Genomic DNA, 19,482 nt, shown 5'->3' on the forward strand with positions numbered 1-19,482 from the left:
CACACACTAGGCTGTCTGTGCGCGCTGGAGAACTGAATTCCGTTCCTTACACTTGTACAGCAAGTGCGTCGTCCACAGAGCCATCCCCCTTCCCCGTGCAAACACTTTAATAATGCAAAGCAGAGAGCAAATTAAATCCCCAGCCCAAGGCGACAAGATGCATCTCTGTGTTAGGGTACAGCACACCCTGACAAGACTTCCAAAGTATATTTAATAACAGAGGACCTCTCTTGGCAACTGATAGGTGACGAGAGACGCCTCTGGACCTCTGGTTAAGGTGTTCAGGTTTCAGACACAGGCACGGAGACAAGATAATATGGAAGAACATGAAGCCATTTGCGGTGGTGACACTAGACGGTGGAGTCGTGGGAGCGCTCCTTAATTACACTGTCTTGTTACTTTGAGTTAATTGTAAATTCCATATGCAATTACAGGGAGCAAGAATTACAAGGAAGTCCTCTGTGCCTTCCTCTCTGTTTCCTGAAGGGAATCTTTATTTCTCCCTTTGTGCTTCTTCCTTGCCACATAATTGACAGTGGAGGAAAATACAGTTGAGGGCTATCATTGTAAACACATTTGCCTGAGTGCTCCCTCATGCACACACACACACACACACACACACACACACACACACACACACACCCTTCCTTCTGAGGAAGCTAACCTTTTGTTATCTGTAGACCTCTGCCTCCTGGCCCACTGTACGTATTAGAACCTTATACTAATCTTGAGCCCCTGAGCCCCATGCCTGGCCTAGGCTTTCCTGGAGAGAGTTCATGTTGGTCAACAAGGCGCCCCTTCTGAGAGCATCAGACTTCCTCATGCCATTTAGACAAGAGAGGGAAGAGACACAGGGCTGTCATGTTAATGGGAAACTCAAACATCCAAATTCTGAAGTGGAACGTAAGGCCTGACTGAGATGAGCAGTAAGGCAAAGCGTAGCAGCCCTGGCCGCTTTCTTCCAAAGCTTGGGACACGTTCCTGCTCTGAGCTGTCTCCTCTGGGGACAGCAGCAGGACGGACAAGGATGTGCCTGTGGAGTACTAAAGGAATTCAGCTAGATGGCTCATTTGTTTTCTTGCCCTCGTCCGGTGTGGTGGAAGTCAGAACCCACAGCACCATAGGAAATGGGGCAGCTAGAGTGCCTTTTATTTTTACTGTGTTTATTCTGTGTGTTTACTTGGCACAGAGGAGAGAGTTGTAACCCAGGCTGGTCTTAAACTCAGTAGGTAACAGGGGATGAACTTGAACTCCTGACCCTCTGGCCGCCAAGTGCTGGGATTACCTCGAAGCACTGCTGTACCTAGCATCTCTACTTTTTTTTTTTTTAAAGATTTATTTATTTATTTTATGTATGTGAGTACACTGTTGCTATCTTCAGACACACCAGAAGAGGGCATCAGATCCCATTACAGATGATTGTGAGCCACCATGTGGTTGCTGGGGATTGAACTCAGGACCTCTGGAAGAGCAGTCAGTGCTCTTAACCACTGAGCCATCTCTCCAGCCCATCATCTCTACTTTTACCAGAATCTTAGATTCTCTGTGTGTCTTAGGACTCATGGCTTGGAGGGAATTACCTCCACTCTCATCCAAGAATCAGGCCCACGGGCAGGGTTCTTGGCTCTGATGTTGGTTTCTGCATGAGCCTGGCTGGTTGTTTTGTGCCTTGGTCTCTCTTCCCTTACTTGCTGACTAAAGTATCCGGGCAGATCATCTCTCGGAATCATCCGTCTCTAAGATGCTGTAGCTTATAGTCCGTCCATCAGGACTGGAGCATGGACTGTCGCCAGCTTCCCGGACTCCTTGCACCTTCTTGAAGATGTGCAGTGCACCTCAAGAAGTTGAGCACCCTCTGGAGCTGGTCTTTAGGGACTGGATTTGTTCTAAAAGAAGTGTGCTCAAAGGTTAGCTGCCTTCAGAAAGGGACAAGTTGGCGACTTCTGCTTCTTTCCCCTGAAGATTATCTCAGGGATGTCAAAAGCAATTTTTATAGGTAGGCTGTTCTTTTACAAGAGATGTGTTTACAAAGCATGAAATTAACATTTTTTTGCACAAAGTCGAGGAATTCCTGATAACGACAACTTGGGTGTCAGGCTTGTAGCTCCTGTGGTTATTAGCAAGGTCAGTGTTTCATGCAGTGATGATACAGGTAGGAGACCCTGTCATCAAAGCCCTAAGCCAGACACAAACTCTGGACTTGTGAAATTTGGCCTAGAGAGGCTCACCACACAGTGTTCAGGCCCTGAACCTTTTACAAGAGTTCGTTTCCCGGAGTGAATGCCAAATAAGGAGCCACAGATGGTGTGCATCATCTGAGAGGAGACAGTAGCACAGGTTAGACCAACTGTTGCACCTTTCAGCTGTGGTTTAGGATCTCTTTAGGTTCCTAAAGCTAGTAAAAGGATGTTAAATTCTATAAATAAAAATCTATTCAGAGAAGCATGTTGGTATATAATTCCAGGGTTGGGTCTGTTATTTTTTTTTTTTTAAGATTTTTTTTTAAATGTATCTGGGGCTGGAGAGATGGCTCAGCGGTTAAGAGCACTGACTGCTCTTCCAGACGTCCTGAGTTCAAATCCCAGCAACCATATGGAGGCTCACAACTACCTGTAATGGGATCTGATGCCCCTTTCTGATGTGTTTGTAGACAGCTACAGTGTACTCATATAAATAAAGTAAATCTTTTTATCTAAAAAATAAGTAAATCTGTGTGTATCTGTGCCTGTATCTGTGTCTGCACCCCTACAGCTAGAGGTACAGAGTTGTGAGCCATATTACCTGGGAACTGAACCTGGGTCCTCTGGAAGAGCAGCAAGCATTCACAACTCCTGAACCACTTCTCTATTCCTGGGTTGGGTTCCTGTTGATAATATTAGGTGAGCTAACAGATAAGCTCTGAACTCTCTCTGTTGGATCTCCTTAAATTTCTTTCTGTAAGCTTAGATTTTTCAGAATGTACTTTAATAAGGGTTCTAAAATGTTTCAACCTGCCTGCTAGCCCACCTTCTAGACCAAAGGTAGGGGAGAAAGATGGTGAATAGGACAAGGGGGGATGTGGACCTGTTTAGAAGTAGTTCTTTGGGGGGCAATTCCAATCTTCATTGTCAGGATAGCAGCAGTCCAATCGGCAAACACTAAACAGGAGTCAGTCACAGCGGCTCGATCCAGAAGAAACCACGAGGCCCCACAAGACAGCTTTCAGAAAAACATCCCCATGACACAACTGAGTCTCACAGAAACCAGAGGTCTCCACTTCATCTTTCTCACGTGACTTTCAGGATGCCCTCTAGCCTCAGGCTTAAGAGCCCCCAAGAAGGGAGAGGAAGGATGAGGGGGAACAGAGTTCTCAAGAACTTAATGAGAATTACTCAAAAAGTGCTGTCAGGAGTACGTGATGTCCATTCCTGAGACCCAGATCCAGGCGTGTGGAGGAAGGATTCTTGTCACACTCAAAGGTCACACCCCTGTTACGTCAACAAGTAGATGTTTGAGTGGTCCTCTGCTGGGCTGGGGATGGGGATCAAGTTTTGCCAAGTAGAGTTGGGAACAGTGAGATGACTCAGACTGGCAATCTGGATTCAATCACACAAACACACACACACAAACACACACACACACACACAAACACAAACACATACAAACACACACACAAACACACACACACAAGCACACACAAACACACACACACACAGAATGTAATTTTAAAACAATTTTAAGTGTGTGTGTGTATGTATGTATGTATTTTATATGTGAGTGCTATCTGCATGTATGCCTGCATACCAGAAGAGGACATCACATCCCATTATAGACTGTTGTGAGCCACCATGTGATTTCTGGGAACTGAACTCAGGACCTCTGGAAGAGCAGCCGGTGCTCTCCAGCCCCATAAACAAAAACTTTAAAAGAATTGGAAGCCTGTAGTCATGCAGACCTGGGTTCAAATCATGCTCTGTCTATAACATTGAACAAATTACTTTACACCGTTTATCTTGTTTTTGAGACAGGATTTCATTCTGTACCCCTGACTGGCCTGGAATTTGCTACATAGGCAACTGACCTTGAACTCATAGAGGTTATTCTGCCTCTGCCTCCCCAGGGCTGGGATTAAGAAGGGCCAACAACCCAGTGTCACTGGTAAAATGTATTAGCTGTGATCTGTGGCCTTGGCAACACTTTTATCCTCCTCTCAGAGTGGTTTTGAGTGTAAAATGGACTGATGACCGAAAAGAGACTCCCAAGGATCAGTGTGTGAAGCACCCATCATTGATTTAGTGAGTTTAATAAGCTGGCATGTTTTGAGCATTGCGTGCCCAGTATGTTGCTAAGTATGGTCAGTTGAGTGTTACCGAGAACCAAAGCAGACGCTGCCCCTGTCCTTCTGTCATGTGTAACTCTTTACATATTCCTTAAGCAGTCATACCATGTAAGCCCACTTTCTGATGTAGTGTGGCTCTGAGGACAGGATCAAGCTGTGCAGGGAGCAGCCTAGACTGAGAAGTTGGGGAAAATTTCCCTGAGGAACTGACATCTGAGATGCAGTGTGGACTTGGAACAGGGGCAGATGTGACAGTTATCAGTATCAGAGAAAATGGCTTGTGCAGAGGCCTCCCAGTAGGAGAGAGCAAGGTGTATTTGAGGGATATAAGGAAGTTCCTAGAACTGTATGACCCAAAGGGAGGTGGGCAGAGGCCAGGCCCTTCAGAACTTTCTAACTGCTGAGCCATCTCTCCAGCCTAGTAAAGCATTTGACTTCAATTAAAAGCAATGGGAAGCCATCGAAGGATTTTAAAGAAGCTTTTAAAATTATTACGTTCAATAAATGCTAGTTCTATTGTTCTGTTCTGGGAATGTTTGTGTGTCCCAGCTTTTTTCTCTTACTGGATTTTATAAATGTGCCATTTTAAAAGCGCAGGCAATAGGGCTGAAGAGATGGTTCAGCAATTAAGAACCATCCAGGGGGGCTGGAGAGATGGCTCAGCGGTTAAGAGCACCCGACTGCTCTTCCAGAGGTCATGAGTTCAATTCCCAGCAACCACATGGTGGCTCACAACCATCTGTAAAGAGATCCGATGCCCTCTTCTGGTGTGTCTGAAGACAGTGACAGTGTACTTATATATAATAAATAAATAAAAAAAAAATCAAAAAAAAAAAAAAAAGAACCATCCAGGGGACCCAAGTTTGGTTCCCAGCACCCAGATGACAGGTGAGCTTTGTCTGACAGGGAAAGTTTGGACGAAAGAGAGAAGTCCAGGCTCTGAGACAGGTATAAGATGCTCAGATCATCTGACCCATCTCCTGAACCTCTCAGTCAGCCTGGGATTCTGACCAAGGTCAGACAACCCCAAAGTCAGGTAGCCTTGTAGGCATCTGACTTTTTCATCCCTGATGACCACCAGTTATGAATCCATGTTGCCTCCCTGTTCACACTGGAGTTTCCGAAAACCCTGCTGCTACCTGATTGCATCCTCCACCCTTCTGGTTCTGCCTTCTACTGAGCTGGAAATGTGTAGTCCATATCCCATGTACACACCCGCGCTTTCTAGTTGGATGGCTGGAGAGCCAGGGGTTGACGTAGCCAAGCTCAGCATCATGCTACACAAGCACCGCTATGAGGCTGGGCTTCCAGAGTGCGTCTTCTAAGACTCGGGCCCTTCTCAGAGACAGAAGCAGACAGATGATTGCGTCCCACATCCTCAGCCCAACGATGTGAGACCTCTAACCATGCCCAAGGATGGTTGGTGACAGCCACCTCCATGATCATAGACATTTGCTGGCCTCTCTCTGTCTCTCTCTCTGTCTCTCTCTGTCTCTCTCTCTCTCTCTCTCTCTCTCTCTCTCTCTAAATGTATGTGAGTACATACACTGTCCCTCTGTTAGCCACACCAGAAGAGGGCATCAGATCCCATTACAGATAGTTGTGAGCCACCATGTGGGTGCTGGGATTTGAACTCAGAACCTCTGGAAGAGCAGTCAGTGCTCTTAACCGCTGCGCCATCTCTCCAGCCCCCAGCACATACTCCTGTTCTTTCTTGACCATCCAGCAGAGAAGTTAGCAGCCTCCAAGCCACTCCATGCTTCCATGAGGCCTGGATTCAAAATGCCCTGTCATGGTACTTGGCCAGGTGATTTGGAATCAACCTGCTGGGACCAGTGCAAGTGGCTCACGGTGACCTGTAGTGGCCACTATAGAAAGGATGAGGAACATAGCTGAAGAAACAGAGCTTGGCCAAATGGTTTAGGGCGGCAGCTGACTCTGCTACATAAGCTTTCCAAGTCCCGTGGGGAAGTGTGTGTGGCCCTGCCTGCCTGTCATTCTGTGAGTAGCTGTTTTCTGGCAAGGAAGTAGAATTTAGCGTATCAATACAGTGTTTGTCCTTTGAGTGATGACGTTTTTCAGAAGTGTGGCTCAGTGGCTCAGTGTGTACACATATATTCACCTGGGATCCCCTCAGGAAACCAGAAGGTACCCCAGAAGAGGAGAGCCTTAAAAACCAGAACTTAAGTTACATGGGGACTTTAGTCAGCCACCAGAGTGTCTCTTAGCAAAGGAGCCCTCTGCAGGACCTAGTAAGTAGCCTCGTCTTTAAAGTACTCGCACACAAGCAAGAGGACCAAGAGTTCAGGTCCCCAGAGTTCCTGTAGGCATGGTTTAATTCTGGGTTTTGGGATGCAATTACAGACCTGTCTATAATTCTAAGGCTGAGATGGTATCCCTGGAAGAAGCTGGCCAGTAAGACTGGACTAGCCACATCAGAGAACTCCCTGACTAGAATAAACCCTGCCTCAAAGCATAGGGCGAGAGCCATTGAGGAAGATTCCGGACATTAACCTCAGCCCCCACACACACTTGATTGTAGACACATACATAAATACACACATGCACATGAGAAAGAGAGCGTGTATGGGGGGAGCCCTCTTCAGTAGCAAAGAGTGGTCACTTGCCTCCTCCTGGTATTATTTCCAAGTAGAGTTCTCTCCATGACAACAGCTGTTTCTCCAGGCCCCTTCTTGAATGGACCAAAGAATCCCAGCTTTTAATTGAGCTCTGACTGACAACATGTTTCTGTCTTCTGGGTGGGTGCTAGTGGAGATCTCTTGGCAAGTGAATGTTTTCCAGAAAAAAAAAATTCCCTTTTCCCATCTCCCAGTGCCATGTGACCCCTCCCCAGTGTGTGTCTACCTGTACCAGACTCCTTGCAGCATTGAAGCCTTTATCCAGTGGATTTCACACACACACACACACACACACACACACACACACACACACACACCAGTCAGGCACCTCCAGACTTACTTGTGCCAGGGAATCAAGGGCTGTGTCACCACCTGTGAGGGATCACACCAGTCTGATTAATTACACTAAACGGGACGTAATTGTAATCGGCAGTGGCTTTAACACCACTGACGACAAAAGTGGGATCCCTCTCTTTGCAGATCTTTGGCTCTCCATGGAGCTGAGTCTACATCCAAAGCCTCAGGAAGGAGCTTGGTGGGCTGTCAGATGATGAGGGGGCATCGGTAGGAGTCTCCTGGGGTTGGTTGGTTGGTTAGGGCCATCTCTTTTGGAACTGCAGTGCATGTGTGTAAGAGGCGCAGATACGATACAACAGCCGTGGAATCAGAAGCAGCTGCTGGAGTGAGGGCTGTGAGCAAATTCCCCTAAGCCTTGGGTTAATGGGGTCCGTGTTCCTCTCTCATTATCCCTTCCAATCCCATCCCCTTCTCTCTGACTCAGGGAAGGTAACACAACAGCAGTTCCATCCTTAGACATCCCCACTCCCCCCCCCCCCCCCCCCCCACAGATCCTCCTGCATAGAGAGCCCAACAAATGATAGCTCTGGTAGGGGAGAGCTACCCTGCCTCATCTTCTGAATGGGGCACCAGGAGGGGAGACCAAGAGGCCCGGGTGGGGGTCAGACAGGAGAACAACGAATATGCCAGCACTGCAAAGAGAAACCACCAGGCTGCTGGAAGCTGCTCTCCCAGGTCAAGAGTACAAAGATGTCACCCTTGCAGGGTGTTGCCTCAAACCACTTGTTGGTTGAGACCATTTGCTGAGAATTTTACAGTGTCGGGATTTGGACTTGAACTGGGCCAGTGCCGAGGCTGAGAGTGGAGAGCCTAATTCTAGTCACTTCCCCACCATGAAACAGCCCACAGGGAGACAGAGTCTCACAGACAGGGCATGCAGAAGGCGCTCCCCTTCCAAAAGTGGGGCTGACAGGAAACATTGTTTCGAGGGCTGTGCTGGTGGCTCGGGCTGTGGTGCTACAGCTGCTGGCTTGGGGTGATGGTGATCTGTGAAAACAAGGGTGACTTCGGCAAGGTAGAAAGGGAGACAAAAATGGCAGGAGCATAAAAGTCCAGTGAGAAGACACGGGACCTGGCTGAGCGCTCTCTGGAGCCATGCTCTGGGTCTGTTTCCTCACTATCGGTTCTGGAAGCATCCAAGGACGAGGGTCATTTCTAGGGCATGAGACTGGGGCTTAGAAATGGAGAAATTTATTTTCTACTGTGTGCTTTTTGACTCTTTCTTGCTTGACTCTTTCACATTCTCTCTATTATTTCTATAATTGCAAATCAAATTACAGGGTTTGGCTTTCAAAAAAAAATGCAATGAAGGGTTTGGATCAGACCATTGGTTTTCAAGCTTTCTTTTAAATCAGCAAAAACACTTTCCGCATAATCTTACACGAACGCCTAATTAATGTGTAACAGAGAGAAAGCCCCTCAGACTGGCACGTCCCACCCCACCTCCTGCCCTTAGCATCCCCACACCTGTGGCACGGCTAGAAACACAGCGGATAGCAGCTATTTCGTTTAGGCCTATTTGCCTCTTCAACTCCGTGCCTGCCCTGCACTCATTCTGGAAGCTGCTGTGCTCCCTCCCCTAGCTATCCTCCCCCCCTCCCCCCAAGTAGCCACAGACCTCCTGCCTTTGCAGGAATTGGTAGTTCGTACCAGTTGAATGTCACCCAGAATCTTGGAATGTGGGGAAATGGGTCACTTTTGGTTTGCTTCTCTTAGGCTTGTGTGTTGATGCTGTGGTCTGTATATATAAAATGCCCCCAACTGCCTCGTGGGTTTGAACATTGCCCCCAGTCAGGGGTGCTGCCTTGGAAGATGGCAGAACCATTGGGAGGTGGGAGCCTACCTAGTTGGAAGAAGTGTTTGGTAGGGAGTTTCTATTCTGGCACCGCTTCCTGTCCCAATCGCTATTCCAGATCCCATCCACATGTGAACAAGCAACATCTTATTCCTGCCACCTCAGCCTCAAGCCACATGGTGGACTCTGTGAACCAAAGCCAGTCCCAACTCCCTTAAGTTGCTTCTTGTTTGATTTCGGGGCACATCAGTAGAAAACATTCGAAAATACAAGGCGATAGAGACGGGGCTGGCAAGAGGACTCAGAGTTCCACGCCTGGTGGAGAGAGGGGACCGACTCCTGCAAACTGTTCTCTGACCTCCACAGGCTCACTTGCTCACTGTAACATACACACTCGAGCAGGCGTGTGCATACATACACGGACACACACACACACACCCTTGCATGCGTGGGGATGCACAGTTAATTAATTAAATCAATGATAGAGAAATATTAACAAGATGCCTTAACAGCCATTCCAGGCAGAAGCACGGATAGGCAGGATCCTACCAGGACGGTGAAGTGGGGAGGAGCGGTAGGAAAAACCCTTCACGTTGTCACAGTGTGCCTGTGGTCACAGACTCCCCGGCCTATGCACGCCATGATCCCAGCAAGACGCTTGGCGCCTCTGAAAGAGCAAACAAGGACCATTGAGCAGAGCTGTACTAGTGATGCTCAGTAAATATCGTTGGCCATTTTTGTTGCTGGTGTCTTCATCGCTGTCATGAGATGCTTAGGGGACTCCGACAGCCGTCCTCGCTACATTGTTCTTGGTATACTCTTAGTAAAATTGCCACCTCCCAGGATTTTACTTTGTCTGGGTACATGAGAGGTGTTCTCTCGGCTCAGGGATTGCTCATGGGATTGCAGGACAGAATCTATCCACAGACATGTTTGCTTATCCAGACATCTGAGATTTCCAGCTTGTTGGCTTTCGCCTGGTGACCGTGGGCTGGAACTGGGTGGCAGGTGCCCCACACAGTCAGACTCTCACCTCCTCCCTCTGCTCTCTCTCTCACTCTCGGCCAACCTCCCCTCCCCTTCTGGAAGTTTCCCCTTCCTCATCCTAGCTCTGGGCTTACTCCCTCCATGACTCAGTTTTAAGGTGAAATGTCCCTCGCAGGCTCCTCTATCTGGATACTTGATCTACAGCTGGCGGTGCCGCTCGGGAAGGTTGGAGGTAGAGACTTGCTGGAGGAAATGCACCAGTGGGAGCAAGCTTTGTAGCCCAGATGTCTTCATGCCACTTCCTGCTGATTCCGGAGATACAGTGTGAGCCGCCAGCCTCCTGCTCTTGCCTGTCTGCCTTCCCAGCCTTGGGAACTGTGAGCCGAGAGAGGCCCTTCCTCCCTTAAGCTGGTTTTGCTGGGGCGTTTTGTCACAGCCCTAGTAAGGAAACTAATGCAAAATAAAAGAAAAAGAAACAAATAAGGAATCTGAACCTGAACGTGCCTTTCCACCTCTTGGGACCCGTGCCTGGCCATCTGTAAAGGGAGCAAGCTGAGCTTCCTGCCTCAGTGCTCTCAGGTGTCTAGGCATCTTGCACACTTTGTAAATGTCCATCTAGGGCCCTCTTTTATCCAGCAAATCTGACAGGAACTGTGACCAAAGGCAACCAAGTAAGAAGGATGGGTGTGGCCCAGAGGCGTTTCAGCAATACTTCCCAAAGTACTGAGACGGGTGCCGGACCAAGGAGGAACCCTCCGATGTGGTCTTGACACCGTGTACAGGGCGGTAATCTGCTGCTGAACAGATGTGGGTCGGGGTGGTGCGCTGAACCTCGAGTGGTGCAGGCTTCACACTTGCTCCAGTCAGTGCTGGTACTAGACAGTTAGCTCTGAAACTTGGTGGCTTGGAGCTGGAGAGGTGGCTCAGCAGGTAAGAGCACTGGCTGCTCTCCCAGAGGACCTGGGTTTGATTCCCAGCACCCAGGTCATGGCTCACAACAGTCTGTAAATCTAATTACAATCTCTTCCGGCCTCCACAGGCCCCAAGCACATACCTGGTATGCAGACAAGGCATCTGCCCCATGAAATCCTGTTGGCTGGGGCATTCACGGGATCTGCTCATGTTTCAAGGGAGGAGTCCATCGCTTGGTGGGCTTGCAAAAAAGGCTCTAGAAGGAAACATAAGGTGAAATGTTTCGTTAGCAGCCACTTTGGAAAAATAGAGCAGAAGACAAAATGCCATTGAGAGGTTTAGTTGTCCCTTCTGTTGCAATGTAACAAGGCATCACGCATTTTAAAGCTGGGAACTCTATAGGTCTTAGCTCTGAGTGAGCTTGGCTGGGTTTTCTCACAAGATCAAAATCAAGGTGTCAGCCAGCCAGGGCTCTTAAGTGCCAGGGTGTTTAACAGGACCTATGACCCACATGGATCCAAGTAAGAAGAACTGAGGTAAGGGTCTGACCCTGACTGTTTTGAGTTGATGGCAGAATTGAATCCTTGTGGATGCAGGATTGAAGTCCCTACTTCATTACGCGCTATCCGTTTTCTGTTCCTTGGACCATCTACACATGGTCTCCTTGATCTTTGGAGTCCGCAGCCCCATGGCAAATTGATCCCCATTCCAAATCCCTTTGACTTCCTCTTATCTTTCCAGATGGAGGAGGTGCTGGGGGATTTGTGTGGGATTATGGGACTTTGGCCAGGATTTGTTCTCTGTGGCCCTGGTACTCACTGCAAGAACGGAGGGAAGCCGTGTGTGTGTGTGTGTGTGTGTGTGTGTGCGTGTGCGTGTGCGTGTGCGTGTGCGTGTGTGTGTGTGTGTGTGTGTGTGTGTGTTTGCATGCATACACACGCACAGGACCCATCCCTGCTCAGAGGCCAGGATTGTAAAAGATGCTTGCCCACTCTTTAGAACTTTGGTTTTAGTTCTCAATGATTCAGAAACTCAAACAAAATCTCTCTTCTTCCCAGACAGTTTGAAAACACTGTGGAGTGTCCAGTGGGAGGGAACAACATGCATGCAGACAGCCATAACTTAAGACCGTGCCCTAGCTTCCAAAGAGAGCAGGATAGAGCATTCAGGGCCTGGTGAGGTCTGTTTTTAAATGCAGCTGCACAGGAGGAGGCTGCATGGAGGACGTGAGCTCTGAACAGGCTCTGCAAGGAAGATAGAATTTGGGTATTCAAGAAATAAGTTGAGTTGCGTGTGGTAGCACCTGCTTTTAATCCCAGCACTCAGGAGACAGAGGCAGGGGGCTTTCTGTGAGTTTGGGGCCAGCCTGGTCTACAGAGTGAGTTCCAGGACAACCAAGGCTGTTACATAGAGAAACACTGTCTTGGGGTGGGGTGAGAGTGGGGATGCCAAGCCTTAGATACCTTGGATCTAAGGCTTTGACACCCCAACATGCAAGGGGCAAATTGATATGAACCTCTTAGATCATTTTTGCCCTCCGCTCCCAGAGACTGTGTGCTTTGTTATAAACCACCCACCATGTGCAGGGATTTCACTCGGCCACCAAACCTTGCTCACAGGTCCTTAGGTCAGTGGGTGGTTTCTCCAGCCTCGGGCTCCCGTGCGCATCTGTGGTCATCCACATATAACCGGAAGCCCTGCCCCTCCCACCAGGGATCTTGTATCTCTCTGGGGATTGGCTGTCAGTGTGCTAGCCTAGGACGGTTGCCTTTTCCATTACTGTGACAAAATATATGATATTCAGCAACTTAAGGGAGGTTTGATTTTGGGCTCACAGTTTAAGAGGGTGGTTCATGGTAGGCAAGGCAGGGCAGCAGGAGCAGGAGGGAGCTGGATGTGTAGATGGATCAATGCATTGAAGATGGATCAAGGAGTGGATCGATGGGTAGGTGGATGGCTAAAGAGATGGATACGGGTGCTTCTAAAGTCGTTACCACAAACTTCATTTCCCTCCTGCCAAGTTACTGAGACTGAGCAGAGCCGTTCCATGTCTACAAACTTTTCCTTGGTGGTGGTGGTTGCTGTGTCTTGCTTTTCTGAGGTAAAGTCTCGATATAAAGCCCTGGCCATCCTCCCTGGGATCACAGGCACGTGCCACCATGCTCAGCATCGAAATGCTTTGAAGAAGCAAAGCAGAATCCAAAACCCAGTTGTGAAATGTGTGGGGAAGGAGCCGTGCTGTGTCCTTTCGCACGAACCCTGTAATTATTAGCAGAAAAATGAGGTCCCCAAGTTTTCTCCCTGGCTACATTAATCACTTCTCAGAGGCTGGGGGTGAGTGGGAGAGGGGAGACTTCTATTCAGGCAAAATTTTGAAATGCTATATTAGATAAACAAAGCTAGGCAACTTTCTGTGGGACTTCAAACAGCCTTTCCTTAACGTGTGTGCAGATGTGTGTTAGTGAGTGTGTATGTAAGGCAGGGGGTGTACATGTGTGTGGAGGCCAGAGGACAACCTTGAGTGTTATTCCCCAGACATTGTCCATAGCATTCTTTTGAGGCAGGGTCTCTCACTGGCCGGAACTTGATGTAGGTTGGCCAGCCAGGCAGTACCAGGGATCCACCTGTTTGTGCCTTCCAGTGTTGGAGGGAGTCACAAGCTCAGGGCACAGTGGACTTTTTAATGTGGCTTCTGGAGATTGAACTCGGATCCTCTCCATTTGCAAGGCAAGCAGTTTACCAGCTGAGCTCTTTCCTGGTTTTCAAAGGGCACCTACTATGCTAACATACATGTTGGCATCTAGATAAGTAAGTGTTGGAAACTAGCATGCAGAAGAGGGAGAAATGTAACATTTTAGTCCCACCCATTGGCAACTATGTGATTCTGGGCTCTACATATGTTCCCTGCTGTCTTTACCACTATTTCCCTACCTTTCCCCAAAGGCCACTCATCCCTCTCTACTCCACAGTAATACCTCTATTCTTTCTTTCACTGACTTTATCTTCTAGGTACTTACAGAATTAAAACCTTACTGTATACATCTTCTGTGTCCAGCTTATCTCACTAAGCATTAATGTTTCCAAGGTCTGTCTATGTTGAACGTCTGCCCCTTCTATGGTTGAGCTGTGTTCTCCTGTGTGTCTGGACCATGCCTTATTTATACTCAACACTACTTGAGTTGTGTCTTTGTGTGGTCACAACCAGTGCTGCAGTGAACACGGGCATATGAGTCTGAGTATCTCCGGTCCATTCCTTTAGGTGAACAGTCACTGGGTCATGTGATACCGCTCTGTTTAGCCTTTTGAGAAACCTCCAACCTTGTCCACAGGAGCTGTGTTCCCACTGCCATCCCCACCAATGATCACATGGGCTCCATTTTCTCCACCAGCACTTGTTTTCTGTTTGTTCACTTACACTATCCTGCTAAGTAGGATATGGTACTTTATGGTGGGTTTGAGTCCTGTTTCCTAATGACCGATACCTGGGGTTCTGAGTGTTCATCAGTGACACTTTCCAGATATATTCTAGTCCACAGCCTGTGCCTAGAACAAAAGGTATAGTTGCAATGAATGCCATCCAATCCAGCAAAAGTCATGCTGTCTTATTTACCAGGTGTTTACATAGAGCATAGTGACACACATTTAATCCCAGCACTCAGGAGGCAGAGGCTGACAGATCTCTGTGAATTCAAGGTCAGCCTGAGCTACAAAGCAAGTTCCAGGACCACTGCCAGGGCTACATTATAGGGAGATCCTGTCTGGAAGAAGAGGATTAGGAGGAAGAGGAGGAAGAGGAGGAGGAGAAGGAAGAAGAGGAGGAGGAAGAAGAGGAGGAAGAGGAGGAGAAGAGGAAGAAGGAGGAAGAGGAAGAAGAAGAAGAAGAAGAAGAAGAAGAAGAAGAAGAAGAAGAAGAAGAAGAAGAAGACGACAAAGAAGAACAACAACAACAAGAATTACAAAAATTACGAAAAGAAAAAGAAAGAAGCATTTACCTATGGGCTGGGAAGATTGCCCGGTGGTTAGAACACTTCTCTCCTAGTGCCCCACCTCACCCTTAGCCCAGCATGAGGATTAAAATCTCCAGAGCCTGGATCCCCAGAACCCATGTAAACGTCAGGTGGGTACGGCAGCCCGTCTGTGATTCCAGCCTGGGAAGGTGGAGATAGAAGATCCCAGAACAAGTTGGCTACTGAGACTAGCCAGTGAGCTCTGGGTTTGATTGAGAGGCCCTGCTTCAATGAAGAAGGTGGAAGAGCAGGATGATTTCAGACACCCTGGGCTCCACATGCATGCACACTCACTTACATGTGCCCACATACATGTGGACTCACATACACTCATGTGTAAACGGGAAGGAGGGAAGGAGGAAAGAAGGAAGGAAGGAAGGAAGGGAGGAAGGAAGGAAGGAAGAAGGAGGAAGGAAGGAGGAAGGAGGAAGGAAGGAGGAAAGAAGGAAGGAAGGAGGGAGGAAGGAAGGAGGAAGGAAGGAAGAAGGAAGGAAGGAGGAAAGAAGGAAGGAAGGAAGGAGGGAGGGAGGAAGGAAGGAAGGAGGGAGGAAGGAAGGAAGGAAGGAAGAAGGAAGGAAGGAGGAAAGAAGGAAGGAAGGAAGGAAGATTTGCCTAAATCGCCCCAAGTCACTAGAATGTAGCCCACGTACTTCTTTCTTCTGTTTGGTTCTGTATCCTTTCGTGTGCATTGAGAGTTAGGTTGAGCTTTGCTAGTCTGTCTGTGACCCATTCTTCCTGTAGCCCAGGCTAGCCTGCATTCTATTCTCCAAGTGCCAGGATTGCAGAGAGCAGCACCATGCTGGAAGAAAAGTTTGTGTTGGTTTTCGGTGTGTCGGATGTAGTCATTCCAGTATCCTCTGTTGAAAAGTTTTTCCATTCAACTCCCTTAGCATTTTTGTTCAGGGTTTATTCAATAAGTTTGTATGCACATGCGTGCTTGTGAGTGTGTACATGTATGATTGAGCATGTGTGTGTGTGTGTGCATATGTACATGGATGTATGTGTGCACTCTGGGGTGGGGGGAGTTGTTCATATGTTTGTTCTATACATGACCTCATTAGTCATTTGTCTGTCCTCACTCAAAGACTGTAGTCTCCTGTTCACTGTAGCCATGGACCAAACTTTGTCCTGTCTGTGTGTGTCATTGTTTAGCTATCTACCTAAGTTCTTCATGTCCCTGCAAAGATATCATTGTGTCTATAGACCAATCCTTTAAGGACCAGCATAATTTTGCTTTTGAGGCAGGGTCTCACTATGCATCCCAGGCTGCTCTGAATCTCGTGATCCTCCTGTCTCTACCTCCTATATGTTGGAGCCCCACCTCTGGGAGCATTGACATCTTGACTTCAAGTCTTTCCAGATGCTGATGCCACCTGTGTCCTGGTTTACCTATCACTCTTCTTCCTCAGGCACCCACTTGCAGTTTTCAATGTGTACCTTGCCTATTTTGCTCAGTTTGTCCTGTAAGTGTTTGATATGTTGGCACTGTTGTAAATGCTAGTTCACTTCCCATTGTTCCATTGCTGGTATTTAGAAATTAAATTGACTTTTCTACATCATCCTTGTCGCCATGACACTTTAAACTAGCTAGTTCTGCACGTGTTTCTGTCGGTACTTAGGTATTTTTCAGACTGATTTGTCTGTTAATGCTCTGACCTAGACAGACACGGGACCATATCTGTTCACCCTCCTCATCAATGTGGACAGAAGGAATGAGAGAGCTGGGTCTTCTAGGTCCCCTTCAGGCTCCTTGCCACCTCAGCAAAGGCTTCTCAATAGAAGATGCTCCTCTCAGTTAGGACCAGATTGGAGCGAATCAAGGAAGATAGGAGCTTTCCTCTCACTGAAAAGCCTGGAGGGTGTGTGACTAGATGTATGTGGGTGTGTATGCTTGTGAGCTAAAATGTCTGCTACTTCCACGAAAATGAAAGCAGCCCTCAGAGAAAAGACGGGCAGAAGCTCTGCCACTGGCCTCAGTGCTAGGAATACAGACAGGTCGCTGACTGGCAATGAATACAGCAGGTATGAGAGTTCAAAGCCTGGGGCATCTTTCAGAAATCACTTTCGGGTTGTGCAAGCCCTCTCTTTCTTTAGAGTTTTGCAGCCCATTAAACTGACCTGAAGCCATTTGATCAGAGGATAAAGTTAAGCCCTTTATGGTATTATGTCCTTGTGACTGTGTTAGGTCTGTCTAATCCCTGTGTGACCTTCCCTCCATCCAGAAAAAAAAGGGGGGTTGGGGAGCAGGTCTGTCCATTCCGTTGTCATTGAAAATGAGACCTGCTTTTCTGGAGTTCACAGTTTAGGGGGGACAGACGGTGTCTTAGGGTTTTACTGCTGTGAACAGACATCGTGACCAAGGCAACTCACAGACAACATTTAATTGGGGCTGGCTTCCAGGTTCAGAGGTTCAGTCCATTATCATCAAGATGGGGACCTGGCAGCGTCCAGGCAGGCATGGTGCAGGCAGAGCTGAAGACTAACTTCCAGGCAGCTAGGATCGGGGTGTTAAGCCAATACCCCTCCCAAAGACTCTCCTGTAGGAATCCTTACCTCTTCTAAATACCTGGAGAATTTATCTGTACCACCTTTAAAGCAGTACAGTATAGTGATGTGTGTCTTTTCTTATCCTATTTATTGAACACGTGGACTGTCTTGTTTAACTATAGATATTAGCTACTTTCCTCCTTGCCATGACAACATCGTGGAAAGCAGCTTACGGAAGGAAGATGGTTTGTTTTGTTTTTTGATGCGCGTGGGCGTTTGTCCGCATGTAGTCTGTGTGCCCTGCACTTCTCTAGTGCCTGTGGCAGCCAGAAGAGAGCATCAGATCCCCTGGAACTAGAGTTACAGATGCCTGTGAGCTGCCGTGTAGGTTCTGGCAATAAAACCCAAGTCCTTTTGAAGGGCAGCCAATGCTCTCGGCCACTAAGCCATCTTCCGGCCCCAGGAAGGGTTTATATTAATTAATGGTTAGGAAGGTTACATACAGCCCATCATGTCAGGGTTGGTATGGTGACAGGAGCTGAGTGTGAGACACTGTCACGTTTGGTCCATAGTCGGGAAGAAGAGAGAGATGGCGCTCCATTCATTCTTTTTTGTCAGGTCTGGGACCCTGGACCACAGGGGTGGTACTGTCTACACTCAGGGTGTACTTTGCTTCCTCAGTTAAACCTCTCTGGTTAATGCCCTCTCAGACACTCCCAAAGGTATGTCTGCTGGGTGATGATGCTAAGTCCAATCAAGTTGACCCTGAGTTTACCCATCACACTTTGCCTCTCCTAGAATTCCTTGGACACGATAGGCCCTCAGTAATCCCTTGTTAGGTGGATGAATGAAAATTACTCAGTGTTTGGCCTTAAAATTCATAGAGGATTTCAACCTACAACTGTCAAGATTCCCTTCTACTGCTGTGAAGAGACACCATGTCCAAGGCAACTCTTGTGAAAGAGAGCATGTAACTGGGGGCTAGCTACAGTTTCAGAGAGTGAGTCCATGACCACCATGGTGGCAAACACAGCAATGGGGCAGTAGCCGAGTGCTTTACATCCTGACCTGCAGGGAGTCAGAGAGACGCTGGGCCTGACATGGGGTTTTGAAACTTCAAAGCCCACCCCCCAGTGACACAACCCTCCAACAAGACTGCACTAGTCCACACCTCCAAGACAGTTTCACTAAGTGGTGACCAGCATTGGAGCCTGGGAGCCTGTGGGGGCCATTCTCATCGCACTACCACACCTTATATAAAACGACTCTATCCATTTGGCTAGATCAGTTCTACCTGGTCCACTCTGGGGTGTGTGTGTGTGTGTGTGTGTGTGTGTGTGTGTGTGTGTGTGTGTGTGTGATTCTGTGTGCAAGCATACACACACACGAATGCACACAGAGGAAGGATATTAGAATAATATACTTAATGTTTGGCATCAAAGAGTGCATGGGATCCTAAAGCAAACTTCCAGCTCCTCTGAAGGGAGGAGTCCAGGGAATCACCCTAACATCTGCAGCAAAGACGGTCCCCTAATACAGCCCGAGACCTGGCTGAAGCCCACAACCCTTTCCATTTTCTTCTGGGCCAGAGGTTCAAGCACCCTTGCTGATGGGCCCTGCCAAGTCTGCAGTCTCAGGATTGGAGTGTGTGCTCTGACCAGTCTTTCTTCCCTAGCAGACTGGAGTTGGCTTTGTTCTCTCCTCTCCTCAGAGGGTGCCAGACACACCAAGGGGTGATTAAACAAAGATTAAAATTCCATTTGGATGATGAGTGAGTGAGCGGCTGTTGGGGCCGTGATGGATTCCTTCGGAATGCTGACTAAGAGCACATGGGTCCCAGACACAGTCAGTCTGAGCACATCAACATGCATTTACAGTTTGCTGTCTAAAGGGATTTCCAGTCCATTCCCCAGGATCCCCAACTAGCTCATGTCCTCAAAGCATTCCTTCTCTTTGCCTTCCTTGCCTGTGGCAAGGGAA

General features: G+C 48.1%; 1 protein-coding gene across 10 annotated transcripts in view; it reads left to right on the top strand.

Annotated features, from left to right (window-relative positions):
- The window catches only part of Galnt10 (polypeptide N-acetylgalactosaminyltransferase 10), a 145,810-nt gene that overhangs the window by 55,059 nt on the left and 71,269 nt on the right, over positions 1 to 19,482 (top strand). The window contains exon 2 of one of the 10 annotated variants that reach the window (XM_087569573.1): positions 10,272 to 10,420. The gene's annotated coding sequence lies outside the window, so the exon portion shown is untranslated. 10 annotated transcript variants of the gene reach the window in all.

The sequence above is a fragment of the Rattus norvegicus genome, chromosome 10 (genome assembly GCF_021556685.1).
Source record: "Rattus norvegicus strain SHRSP/BbbUtx chromosome 10, alternate assembly SHRSP_T2T, whole genome shotgun sequence".
NCBI classification, from domain to species: domain Eukaryota; kingdom Metazoa; phylum Chordata; class Mammalia; order Rodentia; family Muridae; genus Rattus; species Rattus norvegicus.